The 26,272-nt window shown below is 39.3% G+C and overlaps 1 long non-coding RNA gene and 2 other non-coding genes across 5 annotated transcripts; 2 read left to right on the top strand and 1 right to left on the bottom strand.

The window, feature by feature from the left end:
- Window positions 1-7,849: 7,849 nt before the first annotated feature.
- Window positions 7,850-16,024, bottom strand: LOC117805052. 3 transcript variants are annotated; one of them, XR_004629328.1, is made up of 5 exons: window positions 15,917-16,024; window positions 15,682-15,813; window positions 15,488-15,545; window positions 10,377-10,574; window positions 7,850-8,229 (listed from the first exon to the last, which is right to left on the bottom strand). It is a non-coding gene; the product is annotated as an uncharacterized LOC117805052 (long non-coding RNA). The 3 variants fall into 3 exon arrangements; XR_004629327.1 differs by lacking the exon at window positions 15,488-15,545; XR_004629326.1 differs by lacking the exons at window positions 15,488-15,545; window positions 15,682-15,813 and having other exon boundaries at window positions 15,917-16,022.
- Window positions 16,025-21,404: 5,380 nt separating this feature from the next.
- On the top strand, window positions 21,405-21,515 carry trnal-caa. Its single transcript has 2 exons — window positions 21,405-21,442; window positions 21,470-21,515. It is a non-coding gene; the product is annotated as a tRNA-Leu (tRNA).
- Window positions 21,516-24,147: 2,632 nt separating this feature from the next.
- Window positions 24,148-24,257, top strand: trnal-caa. Its single transcript has 2 exons — window positions 24,148-24,185; window positions 24,212-24,257. It is a non-coding gene; the product is annotated as a tRNA-Leu (tRNA).
- The last annotated feature ends 2,015 nt before the right edge of the window (window positions 24,258-26,272 follow it).

Below are 26,272 nucleotides of genomic sequence, written 5' to 3'. Positions count from 1 at the left end.
CTCATCAGAGGGGCCCCAAAACCCGGGTCAGGACCCTTCAGGTCGTGGACTTCATCACTGCTGGGAACAAAGGAACAGAGGTTATGGATCCTGGATTTGGAGCCTGGGACTCCTTATACTGCCGTCTCCCAGCTGAGAGGCCCGAGTCTGAAACAGCAGAACCAGAGAGGGGGCGGACGGATTTATACATGTGCATGTGTGTGTGTTCATGTGTGTGTGTGTGTGTGTGTGTGTGTGTTCTTGTGTGTGTGTGTGTGTGTGTGTGTGTGTGTGTGTGTGTGTGTGTGGAGGAGAGTGTGTGTGGGAGGACATCAAGAGCCTCCGTGACTGTTTGTGTCTGTTTTCAAATCACAGTTTCGGACAGTGTGAGGAGATTCCCATCAGCCAGTGTTTCCCAAGCAACTGTCAAGGGAAGAAGATGACCTCTGACCCCTGAACACACACACACACACACACACACACACACACACACACACAAAGTGCCATACCCCCACAGCTTTAAACCCCCCGGAGTCTGATACGTACTCCCACTCACCCTCTCATCCTCTGCGTTTGCATATACACACACACATATATATACAGTAGGAAAACCAGACAGCTGTTCAACTTTGACCTCTGACCCCGATGTCACAAGAAGAGGAAGTAGCACTTGTGACTCGTCGTCACAGGAAGACCCTCAGTGACACCCAGGATGAGGGATGAAGGAGGGATTAAAATATTTCTAGGAGCAAATAAACGACGAGAAGTCACCGGACGAAGACGGACACAGATACGTCAACACCTCCTACATTCATATGATGTGTGTGTGTGTGTGTGTGTGTGTGTGTGTGTGTGTGTGTGTGTTTAACTCTCCAGCGTGAGAAAGCTCCCTCCTGAGGGGAGTGTGTGACCGACATGTCGCCCCGGAGCAGGAAGTGGGGACTGCTCCCCTCTCTGGAACACACTCATGTTAGTGTTTGTATTCTTGTGAGGACCCTCGCAGCCTGAAGGCTCTCTGTGGAGCCTCAGATTAAACATGACTGTAACATGTAAAAACAAACCTTAGCTCAATGATGTCACATGATGTGTTGTTTGACTTCCTGTCTCATATGTATCTTGTGTTTAATCCGTTTATATTCTGTATTAGTTGTGTGTTTCTAGTCTGTCATGTTTCCTGTTTTATTTTGAAATTCTCTCTCCCTGTGTGTCTGCTTTAGTTTCACTTCCTGTCCTTGTTAATTGATTGCCTTCATTAGTTCCACCTGTGTCCTCACCTGCTGCTCGTTACCCTGTGTGTATTTAGAGTCTCTGTTCCCCCGTGTTTTTCTGCTGGATGTTTTGGATTTAGTTTTTTCACTCTTCTTTAGTTTTGCATTTCCTTTTGTTGTTTTAATATTACATGTTATCATTATTCTGCACTTGGGTCCTCCTCCATTTTTCCTCTTGTGACAAAGAACCCCAAAACAGACCTGCAGAGAGCTCTTAAAGACACAGGGACTTCTCACAAATTTGAAACTTTATAATCTTACAATTTTTAATTTTTTTCACAAATGTGATTCTTTTTTTTCACAATTTGCAGTTCTATACTCTAAAAAAATTGTGTTTTTTCTTCCTCAAATTTGCAACAATATTTAAAGAAATTGTGATTTTTAGTCTCACAAATTTGCAACTTTATAATCAAAAAGATTTAGGACATTATACTCTCACAAATGAGCATTTTTTTTCTCACAAATGTGCATTTTTTTTCTCACAATTTATTTTATTTTTTCACAAATGTGCCTTTTTTGGTCACAACTTGCAGCTCTATAATCTCAAAAATGTGCATTTTTTTCCACAAATTTGCGACAATATTTCAAAACTTTTAGATTTTTATTTTTACAAATTTGCACCTTTTTAATCAAAAAAAAATAGGACTTTATACTCTCACAATTTAGGACTTTTTCTCAAAAAATTGCATTTCTTTTCTCACAATTTTAATGAGTTTATTCTCAGAAGTCACTCCTCTCTTCTGGCTCCATACATATATTAATTTTTTAAATTTTTATTGACCCTGTAATTCTCACTATTGTACGCTTTCCAGAAAAAAAATTGTCCTCATTTTCCAAAATATTTTACAGTGTGTTAAAATGCCAAAACTTTTCAACTAACAAGAATGTTTCACTGACTCAACGACTCTCCACCGAATACATTCTACTCTATAAAAATTGAATTGACGTCTAAGTTAAATCTTAATTTTTGCAGCAGCAGGACCCTGACTTCTTCAATTCAACGTCCCCAAAAGTGTGTGAGTTCTTTCATTTCTATGATTGTGGGGACGGATGACGATGACGTGGGGACATTCCTAGAAAATTGGAAATATATAATGTCACATTATAAAATGTAATGTAGCAGAGTCCACTCAGGAGAAATTTTAAATTGTGACATAATGTTTCTAATTTTTGGGAAAGGTCCTCCCTCTGAGTTTCCGTCATGTGTCCCCACATAAACACAAATACAAACACACACACACACCTCTCATGTTGACGTGTTGCTGCCACCTTTTGGGGACTTTTATTCTGAAAAGTTTGAGTTTCAGAAACGAAGCAATAAATCAAAATTAAGATTAAAAAATGTGTTTTTCTTCCTCAAATTTGCAACAATATTTAAAGAAATTGTGATTTTTATTCTCACAAATTTGCAACTTTATAATCAAAAAGATTTAGGACATTATACTCTCACAAATTTGGGACTTTTTTCTCACAATTTATTTAATTTTTTCACAAATGTGACTTTTTTGGTCACAACTTGCAGCTCTATAATCTCAAAAATGTGCATTTTTTTCCACAAATTTGCGACAATATTTCAAAACTTTTAGAATTGTTATGTTTACAAATTTGCACCTTTTTAATCAAAAAAAAAATAGAACTTTATACTCTCACAATTTAGGACTTTTTCTCAAAAAATTGCATTTCTTTTCTCACAATTTTAATGAGTTTATTCTCAGAAGTCACTCCTCTCTTCTGGCTCCATACATATATTTAAATTTTTATTTTTTAATGACCCTGTAATACTCACTATTGTACGCTTTCCAGAAAAAAAATTGTCCTCATTTTCCAAAATATTTTACAGTGTGTTAAAATGCCAAAACTTTTCAACTAACAAGAATTTTTCACTGACTCAACGACTCTCCACCGAATACATTCTACTCTATAAAAATTGAATTGACGTCTAAGTTAAATCTTAATTTTTGCAGCAGCAGGACCCTGACTTCTTCAATTCAACGTCCCCAAAAGTGTGTGAGTTCTTTAATTTCTATGATTGTGGGGACGGATGAAGATGACGTGGGGACATTCCTAGAAAATTGGAAATATGTAATGTCACATTATAAAATTTAATGTAGCAGAGTCCACTCAGGAGAAATTTTAAATTGTGACATAATGTTTTGGGAAAGGTCCTCCCTCTGAGTGTCCGTCATGTGTCCCCACATAAACACAAATACAAACACACACACACACACACACACACACCTCTCACACGTTGGCGTGTTGCTGCCACCTTTTGGGGACTTTTATTCTGAAAAGTTTGAGTTTCAGAAACGAAGCAATAAATCAAAATTAAGATTAAAAAATGTGTTTTTCTTCCTCAAATTTGCAACAATATTTAAAGAAATTGTGATTTTTATTCTCACAAATTTGCAACTTTATAATCAAAAAGATTTAGGACATTATACTCTCACAAATTTGGGACTTTTTTCTCACAATTTATTTAATTTTTTCACAAATGTGACTTTTTTGGTCACAACTTGCAGCTCTATAATCTCAAAAATGTGCATTTTTTTCCACAAATTTGCGACAATATTTCAAAACTTTTAGAATTGTTATGTTTACAAATTTGCACCTTTTTAATCAAAAAAAAAAATAGAACTTTATACTCTCACAATTTAGGACTTTTTCTCAAAAAATTGCATTTCTTTTCTCACAATTTTAATGAGTTTATTCTCAGAAGTCACTCCTCTCTTCTGGCTCCATACATATATTTAAATTTTTATTTTTTAATGACCCTGTAATACTCACTATTGTACGCTTTCCAGAAAAAAAATTGTCCTCATTTTCCAAAATATTTTACAGTGTGTTAAAATGCCAAAACTTTTCAACTAACAAGAATTTTTCACTGACTCAACGACTCTCCACCGAATACATTCTACTCTATAAAAATTGAATTGACGTCTAAGTTAAATCTTAATTTTTGCAGCAGCAGGACCCTGACTTCTTCAATTCAACGTCCCCAAAAGTGTGTGAGTTCTTTAATTTCTATGATTGTGGGGACGGATGAAGATGACGTGGGGACATTCCTAGAAAATTGGAAATATGTAATGTCACATTATAAAATTTAATGTAGCAGAGTCCACTCAGGAGAAATTTTAAATTGTGACATAATGTTTCTAATTTTTGGGAAAGGTCCTCCCTCTGAGTGTCTGTCATGTGTCCCCACATAAACACAAATACAAACACACACACACACACACACCTCTCATGTTGATGTGTTGCTGCCACCTTTTGGGGACTTTTATTCTGAAAAGTTTGAGTTTTAGAAACGAAGCAATAAATCAAAATTAAGATTAAAAAAACTTTGATGAACAAAGACGTTAAATTCGATCATCATTCATCAGTGAGGAGTCGACTCTGCGTTTGTGTTTCCCTCTGACATTTGAAGGTTGTTAGAAAGACGGCGGAGACGGCAGGAGACAGGAAACATTTAATAAACGCTCAGAACTTCCTTTATTGGATTGTTCTGCTCGGTGGAGCCTGTTATTCGACAGCAGTCTGACGCTAATGAAAGGACGCCAATCGGAGCGCGCCGTGATTCACGCCGTGATTCCTGTGGATTAAAGGAAATTAGTTCCATTTTTAATCATTATCTCACACAGATGAGACTCGGGCAGGTTTGAGGATGAGGAGGAGAGGAGGAGAGGAGGAGAGGAGGAGAGGAGGGGGAACAAAGCAGCTCAGGTTGTCATAATCCACATGAAGGCGTACGTCCAGGTCAGCGTGGGCGACAGTTTGGTGCTTTAATGAATCCTTCTCTGAGACATGTGTCAGCTAAAGGTCAAACTCTGCCTCCGCTGTCACTCCATCGCTGCACAACATAATTACACAGTTAAACGCACGAGGAGTCACGTTTCTGAAGCGCTGCAGTCACAATTATTTAGGGTTGTCAGAACTTGTAGACATCAAACCACAGTTGTTCCCCTCTCTGTGCAGATTGTTCCTCCCAGAATCCCTCTGTATGGAAATGATGACATGTTGGAGCGCTGTGATGTTACTGTGCAGCGTGCAAATGAAGTGTAAGTTCTTAAAGTTAGCTGAATTACACCATAGAGTTGATCTTATATATATAATATAAATATAAATGTTAAATATAAATGTTGAATCTAAATGTTGAATATAAATATAAATGTTAAATATAAATGTTAAATATAAATGTTGAATATAAATGTTGAATATAAATCTAAATGTTAAATCTAAATGCTCAATATATAACTATATGTGAAATATAAATCTAAATGGTAAATATAAAATATGAATATAAATGTTAAATATAAATCTAAATGTTAAATATAAATATCAATGTTAAATCTAAATGTTAAATCTAAATGTTAAATATAAATGTTAAATATAAATCTTAATGTGAAATATAAATATAAATCTAAATGTTAAATATAAATCTAAATGTTAAATATAAATATCAATGTTAAATATAAATATCAATGTTAAATATAAATATCAATGTGAAATATAAATATAAATCTAAATGTTAAATATAAATCTAAATGTTAAATATAAATATCAATGTAAAATACAAATGTCAATGTTAAATATAAATATCAATGTTAAATATAAATATCAATGTTAAATATAAATATAAATCTAAATGTTAAATATAAATCTAAATGTTAAATATAAATATCAATGTTAAATATAAATATCAATGTTAAATATAAATCTAAATGTTAAATATAAATCTAAATGTTAAATATAAATATCAATGTTAAATATAAATCTAAATGTTAAATATAAATATCAATGTTAAATATAAATATCAATGTTAAATATAAATCTAAATGCTAAATATTAATATACATTTTAAATATAAATCTAAATTTTGAATATAAATCTAAATATTAAATATAAGTATAAATGTTAAATAAAAATATAAATCTAAATGTTAAATATAAATATAAATGTTGAATAAAAATATAAATGTTAAATATATATTTAAATTTTAAATATAAATATAAATGTTAAATAAAAATATAAATGTTAAATATAAATACAAATGTTAAAGTTTAACTTTAAATCTAAATGTAAATCACAAATGTTCCTCTAAATATGTTAAAAAAGTGACTTTTAAAAATGCACTCTAAATCTTTATGACATCTTGTTTGGTTTCCTGCACAAAGAGGCCGAGCTAACCCAACATCAAAACTTTGAAGACTTAAAGAAAGTTAAACCCTGAGCGGTGGTGATGATAGCAGCAGGGTTCAAAGTTGAGACATTAGTTTCTTTTTAAAGGTGTGTGAACTGCAGAGCTCAGAGAAGAAGGAGAGCTGAATGAGGACAGATAAGAACAGGCAGAGAAGAATCCATCACCATGGAACGATCACTGATGAGGAATCATGTAGCCAAACATTCTCCTGCTCATTCTTGATGCACGGACACGACGAGGGTCTTAATTCTCTAATGTAACTCCCTTTAAGAGAGAAGTTGTTCCTTAAATGTCAAACACTCCTTAAAGATATAAACACTGGAGTAAATATGATCTGCTCCCTCCCTCACACATCATCGATCTTTGCAGCTTTATGATCCCTGCTTCTTACAAACTGTGCAGATAGAGTTATAAAGTTGAGTTCATGCATCTGAAAACAGGAAGGAAGTCTAACTTTGACTCCTGTGAACACTTCCTGGGGGCGGAGCTTGTTTGTTGGAGGTCAGTGTGACCTCATGCTGAGAGGAGACAGATTCACCCACAAGCAGACGGGTATCAGCGGGAAAGCTGTGATTGAAAATCATTCCATCAAATATTGATTTCCAAACTTTTCCTAAGTTGAAACTTTAGTTTTGTGTTGTTTAGAATATGAACTTTGTATTATTTGAAGTCTGAAAACACAGCATCTTTGATATTTTGACTATTTGGCATTTTCTGCAAATAAATGCTCTAAATATTTTTATTTTTATTTGGAATTTGGGAGAAATGTTGTCAGTAGTTTACAGAATTAAACAAAAAATGTTTTACATTTTTTTAAAAACAGTTTTATTGATTTTCCACAAACAGAAGAGAATTAAATCAAACATAGATCTTGCTATGTAACACATTAGACATTTAAAATAGTACACTAAGAGTGGATTATATAAAGACATTTACATTAGGAAGAAGAGAAGTAGAAATAAGTAAATAAGAAAAATATTGCCACCATGTCATAAACACATACCTATAGCTAGTCAAATCAGAGAAACTGACAAGTTTGCAGGGGTCTCAGAGCTTCCTTCTGTCTTAATGTGGCCTGCTGTTAACACACTGACCACCAGAGGGCGCCCTTGTCTTGATTGAGCTTGCAGCAGATGCAGCAGAGCAGAGAAATGACACTTCCTGTCTTCACTTAGTTGCACGTTTCTGATTCCAAACATTTAAAACTGCAAACTAGTTCAGTATTTTGTCATGCAAAGAGCTTTTTCTGAAATTTACCAACATGCATTTTCATAAACATCTATAGTATATGGAGAACTTGCCGTGCATCATTCTTCCTCATCAGGCCTTTAATGAACTCTCCTCCTCTCCTGTTTCTGATCCCTAACCTGTGACTCTTTATGAGTCTTCAGTCTCTGAGGCAGAGTAAGTTCTGTTTGAGTTTATTAAACACTTCCTTTGTTTCACACTGAAACAAACACTGTTCTGTGTCTCTGGTATATTCTCTGCTCCCCCTTTGAACACCTTCCCTTTGATTTATTGCTTGGTGGTGTTTATCCTGCATGGCTCAGAGGACAGGTCACAGATGAAAGCAGCATCCACACACTCAGAAATAAATAACCGCACGTATGATATTACAGAGCGTGGATTCTCCTTTTTCAGCAGAACTTGCGTCGACCTCTCGGGCGGAGAGCCAGAGAGGAGGACGGTCTGGGGTCAGACCGGCACTGGGTGTTCAGGTCAGGCTGCATCAAGGACGTCTGGAGGAGGGATTACAGAGGGTCCAAACTTTCCTCACAGGCAGAGCTGGAGAGAGGAAACACTCATGACTGAGTAACAAATGATGTCGTGTGTTTCTTTTAAATGTCTGTTACAGGAAGTGAAATCAAAACCTGGAGGTCAAACTTTCAAAATAAGAGCGACGTCATCCTCAGTCACCTTCATCCATGTGACTCTCTCATAAACACATTTAAAAATACTTCAGTCAGCAGATCCAAACCCGGATCTATATACAGTGTTTGTAAAGTTAAGCACAATGAAAATAAACAGCTCCACATTTAGCTCCAAAATGTGAGCGATTTTTAAAAGTTACTTTTTAAAAAAAATCACATTTAGAGGAAAATTTATGATCTTCACTTTTAATTTTGTTGTGAAAAATATATTGTGTTAAAATCACTGTTAAATCTAAATGTTAAATCTAAATGTTAAATCTAAATGTTAAATCTAAATGCTGAATATAAATCTAGATGTGAAATATAAATATAAATGTTAAATATAAAATATGAATCTAAATGTTAAATATAAATATAAATGTTAAATATAAATATCAATGTTAAATCTAAATGTTAAATCTAAATGTTAAATATAAATCTAAATGTTAAATCTAAATGTTGAATATAAATCTAAATGTTAAATCTAAATGTTAAATCTAAATGTTAAATCTAAAGGTTAAATCTAAATGTTAAATCTAAATGCTGAATATAAATCTAGATGTGAAATATAAACATAAATGTTAAATATAAAATATGAATCTAAATGTTAAATATAAATCTAAATGTTAAATCTAAATGTTAAATATAAATGTTAAATCTAAATGTTAAATATAAATCTAAATGTGAAATATAAATATAAATATAAATGTTAAATATAAATATAAATGTTAAATATAAATATCAATGTTAAATATAAATATCAATGTTAAATATGAATCTAAATGTTAAATAAAAATCTAAATGTTAAATATAAATATCAATGTTAAATATAAATATCAATGTTAAATATAAATATCAATGTTAAATATAAATATCAATGTTAAATATAAATATAAATGTTAAATATAAATATAAATGCTAAATATTAATAACATTTTAAATATAAATCTAAATGCTGAATATAAATCTGAAAGTTAAATATAAATATAAATTTTGAATATAAATCTAAATATTAAATATAAGTATAAATGTTAAATAAAAATACAAATGCTAAATATAAATCTAAATGTTAAATATAAATATAAATGTTGAATAAAAATATAAATGTTAAATATATATTTAAATTTTAAATATAAATATAAATGTTAAATAAAAATCTAAATGTTAAATATAAATACAAATTTTAAAGTTTAACTTTAAATCTAAATGTAAATCACAAATTTTCCTCTAAATATGTTAAAAAAGTGACTTTTAAAAATGCACTTTTAATTTTTATGACATTTTGGAGCTAAATGATGAGAATTGTTGCTGTAACTTTCAGTGTGCACAACTTTACAAACGGCGCCCCATGGATGTAGGTCTGGTTTTTCATCGGCCTCTGAAATGTTTAAAGAAATTTTAATTTTGATGCTTGATTCAGATCCTCTCTGTGTGTGTGTGTGTGTGTGTGTGTGTGTGTGTGTGTGTGTGTGTGTGTGTGTGTGTGTGATCAGACAAACAAAGCTTGGTCTTCATCAGGGTAAATTATTCAGAGCGTACGGCGGCAGGTGGAGCTAAGGACCGATGAATACGTACGCTCCTGCCATCCAGCTTGTTAAATATGAACAAATCGCCTTCAGTATACGGGTGGTGTAGGACCTTGGGCCAGACAGGCGGGGATGAGCCTCCTCCTCAGGCGGAATACTAAACCAGAGTTTTTGGGGCGTGTAACCGTGGACGCACAGGAGGCCGATTAGCATGGAAACAACAGCGGCCGCAACACGGGCTTAAAACAATCCCAGCAGAGCAATCCACCGCCGTTCATCATGCATGCACTCTTCATACAAACACGTCCTAACAGAGGATATATACAGGCCATCAACCCCACCACCACACACACTCGCGCTCACACACACACACACACTCTTGCTGGCAGTAATCAGAGTGCAGTGTGTTTTTCTCAGCAGTGTAATTCATCAAAGTGACGGCTGCCAATGAGTCTCAGTCAGCCAGACAGCCTCAGCTAATCAATCATCAATCTACCTGCTCTTTGTTTCACGGCGCTCTGCAGGCACCCACGCCATTTTCTCCAGATACCTTCAAACACTCGCTCTGCATGGGCGACTTTACGTGGTTCCTCCTCCTGCCTGTCCCGGTTAATGTGCAGAGCAAGGCAGCAACACGGGCAGAGTGACGGGTTCATCTCTCTGATGAGGACGTCAACATCAGGGAGAAGGTTTCCTGTTTGAGAGAGACACACAGATTGGATGTAGCAGGCGTGTTTCCTGCATTTTAAAGTCCTGAATCAAACGTTTGGTCACATATTTTCATTCCAAGAGAGGTTTTAGATATATATGATCTTAAAAAGAGAACATTTAAATGGATTAAATGAAAGTTAAGGTATTTCTTGTGGTCATAAAACAGCAGGAAGTATCGTCTGTTTTTAACTTCAGCTCCCTGCAGGGTGTTAGCTTCGTTAGCTTACTGGTTTTTGTTTCACATGCAGCTGCACTATTTTGGTTCTGTCTTACAGCTCTTGATGTTTTCCTGCAGTTGTTTGAAAAGGCCGACTCTCCACAAAAAACTACAACCATGTCCCCTCATTCTGGAAATCTAAAATCCCTCCCATGATCAAATCTTATCTTGATCTACGCCTGACAAAAACGACTACACTTCCAAAACATTTGAGGCCAGGTTGAGGATTATACTCCCCAATACCCCAAGCAGCAACCTCCGGTCTTGCAGTATAAAGCTAATGGGCTGGGACTTAGACCAGTGGTTAAGGTGCCCATGGAGCGGGCAGACCAGGTTTGAATCCAGCCTGCTGCCTTTTTCCCTGCATGTCGCTCCCTGACTCTGTCCCAGTTTCCTACAGTGTCCACTGTCCTCTCCTCTGTAAATGAAGGAGGAAAAGCCCAGAAATATAACTTTATTAAAAAAAATAGTTAAAAAAAATATATGGAGCAGGTGCAGAAGTGTTAAAAACTGCAGTTCCTCAAGTGTCCACTAGAGGCTGGCTGCAGAAACACAGGAAACCACATACACACCCATTCAAAGAAGACGATCTTTACAGCAGAAATAAACAATTTTACAGCCTGGTTCAAAAAACAGTTTAGGGGTGCTGGTGGCCTAGCGGTCTTAGCGCCCCACATAGAGCCTATAGTCCTCGTCGCAGAGGTCGTCGGTTCAACTCCCGGCCAGTCGACCATCTCCTACATGTCTTCTCCTACCCTCTACTCCCCACATTTCTTGTCTCTCCTCGACTGTCCTATCAAACAAAGGCAGAAACGCCCCAATAAATATATTTATATATATAGAAACTGCAGTTCCTTGAGCGTCCACTAGAGGCTGGCTGCAGAAACACAGGAAACCACATACACACCCATTCAAAGAGACGATCTTTACAGCAGAAATAAACATGTTTACATTCTGGTTCAAAAAACAGTTCAGATCTGAAGAGCTCATATTCTATAACTAATTACCTTTTTTTTTAAGTTACATTTTGGGGACTTTTGCCTTTATTTGAGGACAGGGCCCTAATAACTTATTATTTTTGAAGATATTAAGATTACATTTTTTTAAATATATATATATTTACTATTATTACTTCTTTAATTTAATTTATTTAATTTATTTTATTTTAATTGATTCATTCCTTTATGTGTATTTATTTATTTTTTATTTTCTTTCCTTAAATAAAAAAAGATTACAAGTTTTGCCCATATAAGGGCGTGGCTGACTTGAATGACAGACGGGAACACTGTAGCTGTTAGCGAGGAGGCTAAAGGCCCGCCTCTTTACCTCACACTAACTCCACAGAAGTTAGGTTGAGTTTAGCATTTCCAATATGGCCGCCGCCGCCGCCGACCATCAGCTTCAAAACAGGGTGACATCACAAAGACCACATTCATCCATTCCACTCCAGGAAGAAGCGATATTATGTAAAACACGATCCCAAATCAGTCTTTAAAAATGTTTGATCTGCTGTAAAGCTTTGTGTTTAACATGGAGCTCTATGGAGGTTGCCTCGCTTTTGAAACCGACCTCTAGTGGCTGTTTGTGGTACTGCAGTTTTTGTGATTTGGCTTCATATTTCAGAGAGACTCCTGTATGAAAACACTGACCTTCCCCAGAGTTTAGGACAAGGATTAGGAGTTGTTAAGGGTTAAAAACCTCAGGATTTAACCCCTTCAGTCATCACTAAACCCTGATACTATAAGTCACACTTCGCCTTCTCTACCAGTCGACTCATTCCTCCATCCTTACAAAGAACACGTTCAGCAGAGGGACGCGTTCAGACGGCAGGGTAATTAATCTCTCTCAGCTTATTGGTCGACTTCTTAACAAGTCTCGTATCGACGTAAGAGAGATATTCTTTTTGGCGCCTAATGGACTCGTGGAATTGCTCAATTTGTTTTGTCCATAATTGGGGAGAAGATGAACCTGGCTCTGTATGATTCCCTCCAATCAATACGCGGTTCCAGTCCTGCGTGGCGTTCAGACAGGAAGATGGATTGGCGTGTCAGTGAGTACAGTTAGCTGAAGCTCAAACGTCTGCTGCAGGTTTCTCCTTCTCTGGACTCTCGTCTTCTTATTCAAATGAACTCACTGCGACGTGTTTCTCTCATTGTTAGAGAGTCAAAGCTTTCCTGTGTCAGTGTCTGCTGTGTTGGATCATCGCCTCCCCCGTCCCTCCTCTGTGAACGCCGCACTGTTAGTCTCTTCTGAGGCGTCATTACGCCGACTCCAGGAGGAAAGGGTTTTTACACGGGTAGAAATGAAGAGAGTGGCGTGGGCGTGCAGCATGAAAACAACGTCAGCCTTTTTAAATAACAACCTACAGTAAATGCACTGTGGCTCATTATACCCTGCCACTGTCACATGCTATTCAATTTGCATCCCACTGCCTTCATTGTGTAACCTTCCACCTTTTTTTCATTCACTCGCTCTGAGCGCGACACTGCCTGCTCAGATTGATGGCGTCTGTGTCGGTGGGATGATGTATGGGGGCAATATTTGGCCTTTAAAAGCAGGCAGGCAGTGTCAGGGTGGAGTTCTGCTCTTGTTTTTCACTCCTCACATGCAGGGATGACATTTACCTGCCTGATGGAGGTTTATTTTTGTTACCTGGGTTATGCATTTTAACATATATAGATGTGTAATTAAGTTAATGCATATTTCCAGCGAGCGACGGCTGCAACATTAGAAACAAACGGCCGATCAGAGCACGGCAACTAAAAGCTCTTTCCACCACTGAGAGGTTCAGATGTGTTCTCCTGCAGACACAGCCTGATAGGTTTAATGTTAAGATGCACATTTTGAATGCAGAACACAGGAGGTGCTTTTCTGCTGCAGCTTCTTTTTGTTTTTGTGTTAATGCATGACTCATCAAACCATTCTGCAGCTCCCAAACCAACACAAACAAGCTAACAGATGTGAGTAGAGGTAGATCAGGAGTTTCCATTCACTGCAAGGTTGAATAGATGGTTTTGGCAACTGATATATCAGTGGTGTGTTGAAAAGTGAAGCTAAAGAAACACAGTTCCACTACTGTCCACTAGAGGCTGGCTGCAGAAGCCAAGCAGCCCCATTAACACCCATTCTAAAATGCACAGACACATATTTACAGCTTTGGTTTGAATAGCTTATTCATGTATTTGTACAAACTATACCAGGGTTTCTTTTTTTTTACTCATTAGTTTTTTTTGTAAGTTATTTTTTGTGAATTTTCACCTTGATTTGACAGGACAGCTGAAGAGAGACAGGAAATGTGGGAAGAAGAGAGCGGGGGAAGACATCCAGGAAATGGGACGCTGGGAGAAGGACTATAGCCTCTGTTCATAGGCCGTGCAATTAAACCGGTAGGCCAACAGCGCCTCTTCTCATCTGTTTCAATCATATCAAAGCTAAGGGTTATGCATTTACCGGTAAATCTACGTCCCAACCCTCACCTGTGATCACGATCACTGTGGGTAGTGACCGAAAGAACAAGACCGTGAATACAAGTGGCTGAAATGATCTTTCTCTGCAGGGTGTCTGGGCTCAGTTTTAGAGAGAGGGTCAGGAGCTCAGACTCAAAGTAGAGCCGCTGCTCCTCCGGATCCAGAGGAGCCAGATGAGGTGGTTCGGGCATCTGGTCAGGATGCCTCACGGACGTCTCCCTGGGGAGGTGTTTCGGGCGTGTCCGTCTGGTAGGAGGCCACGGGGAAGACCCAGGACACGCTGGTGAGATTATATCTCTCAGCTGGTCTGGGAACGCCTCGGTATCCTCCCAGAATTCATTACTTCACTGTAAATGTAACGTGCTGTTAAACATCTAATACAACTCCAACACAGTAGGTGGCGGTGCCAAATCAGCGGTCTCATCTTAGTCCACCTCTTTGCTTGTTTCTAGGTTGAACACAAGTTACGTTGAGTCAGTATTTCCAACATTGCAGTCGCTGTTATTTGGCTTCACAAACTCATCCTCAGGAATCAGAGGGTGACGTCACTGAGACTACATCCATGTTTTATACAGCAGCTGTAAAGGGTTAAAAAAAGCCTCTCACTCTACAGAAAGGTCTATCTGGTCAGTCATTTTGAAACACTTTCAGCCTGTTAGCTGCAAAAACAAGAACTTAAAGTTGGTGCACTTTGACTTCACTGGACTAATTCTAAAACAGTTTGAACCAACCTGTAAAACAAAAATGGAGCTGGGCCAAAACCAGCAGAAACTCCTCTTTAGGAAGCAGTGAAGCGAGATGTTTGGATTCCAGTAGAGAGTATTAAAGCATGTTGACACTTTGAGTCTCTGCTCATCACGTCTCAAACTCTTTGGAAACAAGTTTGAGTCTGAAAGGAGAAAACCGAGTCCTTCCAAACTCCATGAATGTTTCTCTGCAGACAGGATCGAGCTCTTCGTGGCACACAGTCACCTTCAAGCCCTTTTGTGTCTCTCCTTTCATAACATATTTATCTCAGTGTTTCCTTGAGAGACGAGTGCATGAGCACGAAGTAGTGATTTAATAAAGGGGTCAGCGCCGCAGCCCTGGAATTACAGCGAGCTGCGTCTGGCAGGCGGCGTTTTAACCCTCAATCATTATCACCATTATTTTCGACCCGTGCAGACGTCGCTCAACAGAAACAGAACAATATGTCAATAACGGAAAACACACCTACGCTGTGGAGGGTCGGAGGAGGCAGAATGAGGCTCTATGAACATTATCCTGTGGTCTGTGAGGAAAGGAAAGCAGCATGTGTTGATGAAGAAGAGAAAGGCTTCGGGTTTGTGTCCTAAAAGACGGTTTTCTGAAGTATAAGTGGTGTCAGAAATTGAGCATTTGCATGGTTAGCATCTTAAAAAACTAACCTTACAACATGCTGGAGCTGATACTTTCTGCATTGCTGACAGCATAGCTTCAAGAATGCCAAGTTCCTGTCCATAGAGCGCCATCATCAGGCTAAGTCTGTGCACTCCAGTAACATGGTTTCTGAGCCTCAGCTGTATCATGTAAAAGTTGAGGCTTTTGTCACTCTTATGAAAAAACTGAAAGAAGGAGATCCAAATTGCAGACTGAAAAGAAAAGAGAAGAACAAAAACTTACATAAATAAATCCACGGGACACAGCAGAGCACAGGAAGACAAGGGAACACTCAGGTAAGACTGAACCATGAGGAAACACAGAGACTACATAAACACACTGGGTAACGAGGCACAGGTGAGAACAACGAGGAACAGGTGGAGACAATCAAACAGGAGGGAAACACAGGAAGTAAAACTAGACCAGACACACAGGAAGCAAGAACTACAAAATAAAACAGGAAACACAAGAGAGCGAACTACGACAAAAGAAAATACATTCACAAGGAATGAAGAACACAAGACATGAAACACAGACAGAAAGAGAACACATTTAACACAGAGGGAGCAATAAACTAATCCTAACAAAAGCAACTCATGACAGCTTTCATGTTGTTGTTCGGTCATGTTTCTGCAGGATGAAGACTACATTTCCCATGAGCACCGTCACCCACTGCAGCAAAGAAGTGGCTCTTACCAAAGCATGCATGTGTTGTAGAATTAAATGACAGGAGTATTCCTTGTTCAAGACCAGTTTTGGGGGGTGCTGGTGGCCTAGCGGTCTAAGCACCCCACGTACAGAGGCCACAATCTCAAGGTCAGCCTATTTTCTCTTGCGCAATATTTCTAAAATTAGACACTTCCTATCTCAGAGCGACGCAGAAAAACTAGTCCATGCATTTGTTACCTCCAGGTTAGATTACTGTAACTCCCTCTTATCAGGCTGCCCCAATAAGTCTCTAAAGATTCTTCAGCTAGTTCAAAACGCTGCAGCTCGAGTATTGACTAAAACTAGGAAGAGGGAGCACATCTCTCCAGTGTTAGCTTCTCTACACTGACTCCCAATAAAATGTAGAATAGAATTTAAAATCCTTCTTTTAACCTACAAAGCCCTTAAAAATCAGACACCCTCGTATCTTAAAGAGCTCATAGTGCCCTATTACCCCTCTAGAACTCTACGCTCCCAACATGCAGGCTTGCTAGTTGTACCTAAAATCTCTAAAAGTAGTATGGGAGGTAGAACCTTCAGTTATCAGGCCCCTCTCCTTTGGAATCATCTACCAGTCAGGGTCCGGGAGGCAGACACATTCTCTACTTTTAAGAGTAGGCTTCAAACTTTCCTTTTTGATAAAGCTTATAGTTAGAGCTGGATCAGGCTTGGACCAGCTTTTGTTATGCTGCTATAGGCCTAGACTGCCGGGGGAACTGGCACACTGACACACTGGGATCCTAGCTCACCTTCTTCCCCCCAACCCCCTCATCACTTACTTTAACTCTTCCTGTCCCATTAAAGTTACTAACCATAGACCTTTCTGGAGTCCCTGAGCTCCCTTGTCTCGTAGGTTCCTCTGAGCTGCTGTAGACGTCCTCCTGCTGCGGACGATCTGGACTCCAGCGGCAACAGCTTCTACGACTCGTCTCATCACTATCACCTCTCTCTCTTACTCCCCTCTATCTGTCTTTCCAGACCCAACTCAGTCGAGGCATGATGGCTGTCTAACATGAGTCTGGTCCTGCTGGAGGTTTCTGCCTGTTAAAAGGAAGTTTGTCCTCTCCGCTGTAACTAGCTAAATACTGCAAGGTGCAATGCTCATGATGGATTAAGGTGGGGTCAGACTGAGTCTTACCCTGTCTTGGTGTTGGGTCTCTGTTCATAATTTGACATAGTGTGGTCTAGACCTCCTATGTTTGTAAAAGCGTCTTGAGATAACGTTTGTTGTGATTTGGCGCGATACAAATAAAGATTGATTGATTGATTGATTGACAGTCGTCGTCGCAGGGGTCGCCGGTTTGATTCCCAGCTGGTCGACCATTTCCTGAATGTCTTCCCTCACTCTCTACTCCCCACATTTCCTATCAAATAAAGGTAAAAAGGACAAATATATATAACTTAAAAAAAAACAATGAAAAAAAAGACAAGTTTTGGCAAATTGAACATTCATGTTTGGGATTTGATCCCAGAGCAATTTGATTAAAAGGCAGCAGTCTTATCCATTACACCACAGAGCTCCATTGGTATCAAAAACAAAGTCCCCACACTCTGCATCTGGACATTCTAAACTTATAGGTTAAGGGTTTAATGACTTTCTAGTAGAGTCTGGATGATTCAAGTTGGGGTTCAAACTCTGGTAGCAGAAAGCTGCAACACTCCAGCTCCATCTTGGGAATGCCGTGGCTTAGATTGGAACTTGAACCCTTCTTCTGAGAGGTTGAAGAACTAACCATCACACTACCATCCCACCTTGAAGTGCCAACTGGTTCAGGTGTGTTCAGTTCTCATTGTTGTTATTTATCATCTAGATCAAATTTTAGTCACTTTTTATTCTATTGTATTTATTTTTTAAGTATAGCATCTTATTTTCCTTTTATGGTTTAATATTTTAGTGTTTTATTATCTTAGAAATGTATTTTATTTTGGTGAGTTTAAAGCTGCTGTGAGGAACTTTTAGCTTGTATTGATTCTGGCGCCCCCTTGTGGACAAAGTGATACCTCTTATCTCTTGTCCTGTAAATGCAAAATGAGTGTCTTCAGACAATAACCTCATCCTGTTGTCTTTTAACATTTAGACTTATCTTACAATGTGATTATTTGCAATGAAAACAGCCAAAAAGGGTGTTTCTAAAGTGAGATGTCAATCATGTGGTCTGACACCTACCCCCCTCAGAGCAGTTTCAGGCATTAAAGTGACAACAGAGAAGGTATCAGTGGTGTTGTTGATGGTCTTGTTTGATTTTGAAGGTCATAAAGAGGCATCAGGATCAGTTTCAGTCTGTTTCTCAGTTTTAACATCTTATTTTACCTCCAGTGTTTCCTCATTAAGATATCATGAGAGCATTTCCTCAGTTCTTCTTTATTTGTATTTCTTTATTTTATTTTCATTGTTTTTATTATTATTGTTTCATATATTGTGTTCTTACTCTGAGGATTGTTGGTGGGTTTTGGGGTCGGGGCTGGGTTGGGATTAGGATTGGGGGGTCTTGTTATTTGTATTTTTTTTGTACAGCACTTTGTGTTGCAACATCATTGTATGAAAAGAGCTTTATAAATAAAGTTTGATTGATTGTTCAACACTTAAGTTTGAGAAGTCAAAAGAGTTGAGTCATTTTCAAAGAGGAAGTCTGTGGCCACATCGCAGGCTTCACTTGCACCTTACAACATTTTGTTCTACCTGACTTGACTCTTCAATAATCCCAGTTCATGTTCTTGGTTCTATCTTTGTAGATAATAATGTGTTCATAACTTTGGAAAGCTGAATGGTTCCACATCACATGAATGCACGGCTTTAAATCTTCTTACAAATGCATGTCTTGTAACCCGATGCACAATACACAGATCCAGGCTTGGTATCATGCAGAAAATGTCCCATCATGCACCAGGATCTGGTGACCTTGTGGTTGCACTGTATAGTACAGTTTGTGTCTTTAGGCTGCCTCGTAGCGATGAATGTTTTCTCTTCTATGAATGCGTCCTTTACACGCCGTCCATTGAACGTCCCGGCACAAAGGGCTCACTTCTCTGAGTGTTTGACCCTGAGGACGGTCTCCAGGGCTGAGATGCAGTTATTCCTCTCCGTGCAGACGTATTTATAATGATTTATATGTAACTCTCAGTCTCAGATGTATCTTGTATTGGTTAGGACATTTCTCTTGTGTCCTGAACAGAGCGTCTGTGTACGGTTTCAGCCTCTCACTCTGCAGCTGGAGAGTTTCAGCCTCCGTGCTCCTGCTCTTCTGAGATCTTTCTTGTGTCTGTATTTCAGTGTTTTCTGGAGATCAGCTGATTTAAATTCTGCCTCAGTCTGTCCGGCCGTCTTTATGTAAACACATCGTTTAGATTATGATAATTCTTATTGCTGCTAGAAACTGCTAATGTTTATTGTAAATTTGAAATGGAGAATAAACGGAGTCCTAGATTGGCAGCTTTGACAGAGCAGAATATTGTGTGTGTGTGCGTGTGTGTGTGTGTGTGCGTGTGTGTGTGTGTGTGTGTGTGTGTGCAGTTTTGCTCTTCACTGTCCTTCAACAGTTCAGCTTTCTCATTTACATACTCATAAATCATTCACATCTGACATCTCTCTATCTAAGATACACACACCCTCTGACAAACACACACACACACACACACACACACACACACACACACACACACACACACACACACACACACACACACCTGTGGGGAACGTAATAATGAGCTGTTTGAATACCCATGGATGGATAAATGGACGGATAGATGGATGGATGGAGAGATAGATGATTGATTGGCAGATGGGTGAATGGATGAGTGTGGATGAATAAAATGATGGAGGGACTTAAGAATAGATGGATGGATGGATGGATGGATGGATGGATGGATGGATGGATGGATGGATGGATGGATCCACAGATGGATGGATGGATGGATGGATGGATGGATGGATGGATGGATGGATGGATGGATGGATGGATGGATGGATGGATGGATGGATGGATCCACAGATGGATGGATGGATGGATGGATGGATGGATGGATGGATGGATGGATGGTTGGCTGGCTGGCTGGCTGGCTGGCTGGCTGGCTGGCTGGATGGATGGATGGATGGATGGATGGATGGATGAATGGATGAATGGATGGATGGATGGATGGATGGATGGATGGATGGATCCACAGATGGATGGATGGATGGATGGATGGATGGATGGATGGATGGATGGATGGATGGATGGATGGATGGATGGATGGATGGATCCACAGATGGATGGATGGATGGATGGATGGATGGATGGATGGATGGATGGATGGATGGATGGATGGATGGATGGATGGATGGATGGATTGATGGATGGATGGATGGATGGATGGACGGATGGATGGATGGATGGATCCACAGATGGATGGACGGATGGATGGATGGATTGATGGCTGGATGGATGGATGGATGGATGGATGGATGGATGGATGGATGGATGGATGGATGGATGGATGGATGGATGGATGGATGGATGGATGGATGGATCCATAGATGGCTGGATGGATGATTGATTGAACTATGGATGGACTGATAGATGGATAGATAGATGATGGATAAACAGATGGATGGTTACTGAGTTGTTGTAGGTCGAGTCAGTGGATCGATTCAGAGATGAATAAGAATCATAGATTGTTTCAATGAAAAGATGGATAGACAGATAGAAGGACGGTAGATGGATGGAAGGATTCATGCACTGACAGAATGAAGGGTGGATAGGCTTCTTAGTTGCTGTCTGCATAGCTTAGTGGTGTAAGGCTTGACTCACACTTCTGGTCTGTGAACACAGACATGGGTTCAAATCCCTCTCCTGCTGCACACTCTATCAGAGCTTCACTTTTCTTCTTCTTCTTCTGTAATCTCAGAGTTTACCTTCTCTCCATAACTGATCAAGGACTAACAGTTAAAGGTATGAATTCATGAAGCACATGCTGAAATCTCTGGTAACCTTTGAAGAGGCTCCGGACATTTAAGACTGACTCTCCTCACATTCAGCATCAGCGTGTCAGGATGGCCGAGCGGTCTAAGGCGCCAGACTCAAGGGTGGATCCTTCCTGAACTAAAGGGACTTCTGGTCTCCGAATGGAGGCGTGGGTTCAAATCCCACTCCTGACATGAGCTTTAAAAGTTGTAAGATTATGTCACCTGTAATCAAGAGAGAAACTTGGTTTAAAGTGTTGTTTTTGGATGATAAAAACATTTGATTATTGACCTCTTTGTCTTAAAAATCCAAGTTTTCTACATTGCAGGACACAGAAGCCTCAAATCACAAGTTGTGAAGACTCATAGTTGTCAAACTCTCTTCAGTAATGTGAGTCACAGACCAAACAGATCAAGTGAGGATGCTAACCCTTAAGCTCTCCTGATAAAGAAAGGATGTAGCTTCACCTTTGGAATGGAACCCTTCATGAGAAAGAGGAAGTTTGTGTTGATCTCTCCTTCAGAAGGAAGAAAGTCTCACCTTGAGCTGAGGCTTTAACTCAAAGACACAAACAAACTAACTTTGCTCACAGAGTTGATTTGCACTCCCATCGCACTCTGGAAATAAAAATTAAATATTCCCTCTCAGAAACACGGTCCCCCGCTCTGCACAGAATGCAGCTTTCCAAATGTCCTGGGTATTGTTTCGTGCACATACATTCAGTCAGACATACCAGCTGCTGTGTTGTTGTTGGAAACTTTGCTACTGCCGCTGCTAGAATTTCAAATAAGGGTCTGTGGGTTTGAATAATGCCCGGCTGCTTAAAATACATTTGTTAGGATGCAGCAGCTGAAGGGTCGGTGCAGGCGGAGTCAGACATACTTTATTTTGACATTTTCCTGCAATACATATTCAAATCACGGCAGACAGAAACACCTTCTATATATATATATTTGGACACGGGGACTCTTCTCCTTCCTGAGGGAGTCTCTCTGAAATCTGTGGAACATTTTATTCTCCTGTTGAAATCATGATTTCTATTAAAACAATGGTTAAACAGTTTATTTTATATCACTGGATGTTATCAGGCCTGCATGGTGGTGCAGTGGTCAGCACAGCTGCCTCATGAGGTGAAGGTTTCTGGTTCAAATCCCTAGAAGGGAAGGTGCTTTTCTGTGCACAGTTTGAAAGTTTTCCCTCCAGGTTCTTCCTTCTTCCTCCCACAGTCTGAAACAATCTCACAAGGTTAAATTGCTCTGAGGTGTGATAGACTCTCGCTGACAGCTGGGACAGGATCCAGCCCCCCATGACCCCCATGGATGGATGGATGGATATTGATTAAATGATTCAGGATCATTTGAAATCTAGGAGAAATTTAGGAGCAAACCTGTCTCTTGATTTTCTGCCCTTTTCATTTTTCTCAGCAGCATTACTTTAAAGTGTTCCTCATGTCTCTCTCACATGTTCACCTAAACTCTGAACTCTCTGGGTGTTAACTTCAGACTTACCTTTTTAATCTGGCATTTGATTTGGAGTCATTTGTTTTGAGCACTCGGCTGCATTATTACAATAATAATCATTGTTTAAGCATCATTTTTATTTTTTATTTTTTATACTTTTTTTAATTTGAATTTTCTTATAGACAGATACAAAACAAACAAGTAAATGCATACACAAAAAAGAAACATTTTCAAGGTTGGAATCAATCAGCAACAATGTGAAATATACAATTTACATTAAGATAAACTATCATTTTTTTAGATTTTATTCTACTTAACTGAATGATATTTTATTTTCATTTTATTCAATTTTTCAAGAATTTTATCTGATTTTAATTTATTGATTTTATTGTATATATTTTATCTTATTTTCTATTTTTCTGATTTTATTTTATTTTTGTATTGTTGTGATTTTGTATTCCTATGGCATTTCTCTGATCTAACTTTATTTGTTTTATTGTAAGGATATTATTTTATTTTTCTAATATTTTCCTATATTATTTTATTGCTTTTATTGTCATGATTTATTTTATTTTTCTGATATTTTTCTGATTTATTTTATTGTAATTATTGTATTTTATTTTCTGATATTCATCTGATTTATTTTATTTATTTTATTGTAATGATTTTATTGTATTTCTAAGTATTTTTCATTACTTCCCTCTATCTTGTTTCAGCCTTGTATCATTTCACCTCTTGTTGTTATTTTCTGTCTGTATTTTGTGAATCACTCTGAGCTTCATGCTTGAATGTGTGAAAGTTATTTATATAAATAAAGTCTAGTTGAGTTGAATTCTGAGTAAATTAAAGTGAAGAAAAGGAAGATGAGCAGCGGGCAGGAATAAGTCATCCACGGTTGGCTGACCAGACATTCTGGTATGTGAAGAGTTCACCAGGCACTGGGGGTCAAAGGTCACGGGTCAACATCAGGCTTTGACTGAACACAGATGGGATTAAGGCTGAATGAGTGGAGGGGAGGGACGACACATCTGTAGAAACAACAAGAAGGATGAAGTCGACTTCAAACAAAGATGAGTTGACTTTCTCCTCCTTCAGAGCGAGCGGACGTCCGTGAGTTTAGACTTGACTTCTTTAAAAGAGAGGATGAAGATGTGAGATTCAGACTAAAGCTGGAATAGTTTGCATAACATGAGGGACGAGCTTCTTAACCCTTTATTCTGATTCTCTTTAAAAGCACAATCGTTTTCTGGCTCGGGCTAAAGTTGATGCTTTCAAAGAAATGATGATGAAACTTTGGTAACTGTCCAACAGGATGACTCTACTTCCTTAAGGTCCAGACTGGATGGAGTGATGCTTCTTCTTGTCTGTCAGGATGGCCGAGCGGTCTAAGGCGCCAGACTCAAGGTTAGACTCCTTCCTAACAAAGGGACTTCTGGTCTCCACATGGAGGCGTGGGTTCAAATCCCACTCCTGACAACATTTTTCTACAACCTCTGAAATGAAATCAAACTTTTGGACAACTTTGGATTCATCATAACCCAAAGAGGAAAAGTCACAGAGCCACTGACGTCAAGAGAAATTCTGCCGTTTGGAACGATATCTACATCAAGGAGTTTTGGCAATAATAAAAACACAGAAAAACAGCGTCTGTACTCAGTAAGCAGCCTGTGACTGTCTGAAAGGCTGAGTGGTCTAAAGCAGGGCTTCTCAAACTTTTTGGAGCCAGGGACCCCTTACAGGTGAGAAGATAGTCCAAGGCCCCCCTCATAACTGCTTTATAGTGAATCAGAAGAGCCGGCTCACATCCAGAGAGAGCCGGCTCCCAGTTTGTTCCTGTCCCTGTTTAGCTCTCTCAGTGCTCAGCCCCAGCTCTGCTCACAGCAGAACTTTGTTTTGATTGGTCAGCATGGCGGCCATGCGGCCAATCACATGTGAGGATATAGGATCCAGGTGATGGAGGGGAGGCTGTGTATCGTGGCTTCATCTGTTCCTTCTGAGAGGGTTAGGGTTAGGGTTCTTCTCAAAGACCGGGCAAATACTCACTGAGAGGAGAAACCGGATCAGACCATCCAAGCTGAGGACATTAATAATGTTTGATCCAGTTTGGTTCTGGTTCTGATTACTTGTGTTGGTTCTGGTTCGGTTCTGTTTTGATCCTGGTTCACTCCTGGTCCGGTTCGGGTTCGATCCTGGTTCTGGTTCGGTTCTGGTTCGGTTCTGGTTCGGTTCGGTTCGGTTCGGGTTCGGGTTCGGTTCTGGTTCGGTTCTGGTTCGGTTCTGGATCGGTTCGGTTCTTTTCTGGTTCGGTTCTGGTTCGGGTCTGGTTCGGGTTCGGTTCGGTTCTGCTTTGGTTCTGGTTTGGTTCTGGTTTGGTTCTGTTCTGGTTCTGGTTCGGTTTGGTTCTTGTTCGGTTCTGGTTTGGTTCGGGTTCAGTTCGGGTTCGGTTCGGGTTCGGGTTCAGGTTCGAGTTCGATCGGTTCGGGTTTGTTCTGGTCCGGTTCAGGTTCGGTCCTGGTTCGGTTCGGTTCTGGTTCGGTTTGCATGAGTTTCTGGTTCTAACCCTAACCCTAACCCCAACCCTAACCCTAATCCTAACCCTAACCCTAACCCTAACCCTAACCCCAACCCTAACCCTAACCCTAACCCTAACCCTAACCCTAACCCCAACCCTAACCCTAACCCCAACCCTAACCCTAACCCTAACCCTAACCCCAACCCTAACCCTAACCCTAACCCCAACCCTAACCCTAACCCTAACCCTAACCCCAACCCTAACCCTAACCCTAACCCCAACCCCAACCCTAACCCTAACCCTAACCCTAACCCTAACCCTAATCCTAACCCTAACCCTAATCCTAACCCTAACCCTAACCCTAACCCTAATCCTAACCCTAACCCTAACCCTAACCCTAACCCTAACCCCAACCCTAACCCTAACCCTAACCCTAACCCTAACCCTAATCCTAACCCTAACCCTAACCCCAACCCTAACCCTAATCCTAACCCTAACCCTAACCCTAACCCCAACCCTAACCCTAACCCCAACCCTAACCCTAACCCTAACCCTAACCCTAACCCTAATCCCAACCCTAACCCTAACCCTAACCCTAACCCCAACCCTAACCCTAACCCCAACCCTAACCCTAACCCTAACCCTAACCCTAATCCCAACCCTAACCCTAACCCTAACCCAAACCCTAACCCTAACCCTAACCCAAACCCTAACCCTAACCCTAACCCTAACCCTAACCCTAACCCTAAACCCTAACCCTAACCCTAACCCTAACCCTAACCCTAATCCTAACCCTAATCCTAACCCCAACCCTAACCCTAACCCTAACCCTAATCCTAATCCTAACCCTAACCCTAACCCTAATCCTAACCCTAATCCTAATCCTAACCCTAATCCTAACCCTAATCCTAACCCCAACCCTAACCCTAACCCTAACCCTAATCCTAATCCTAACCCTAACCCTAACCCTAATCCTAAT

The sequence above is a fragment of the Notolabrus celidotus genome, chromosome 21 (assembly GCF_009762535.1).
Source record: "Notolabrus celidotus isolate fNotCel1 chromosome 21, fNotCel1.pri, whole genome shotgun sequence".
Taxonomy (NCBI): domain Eukaryota; kingdom Metazoa; phylum Chordata; class Actinopteri; order Labriformes; family Labridae; genus Notolabrus; species Notolabrus celidotus.
The sequence above is the reverse complement of the archived record's forward strand: the minus strand, read 5'-3'. Positions and strand labels throughout refer to the sequence as shown.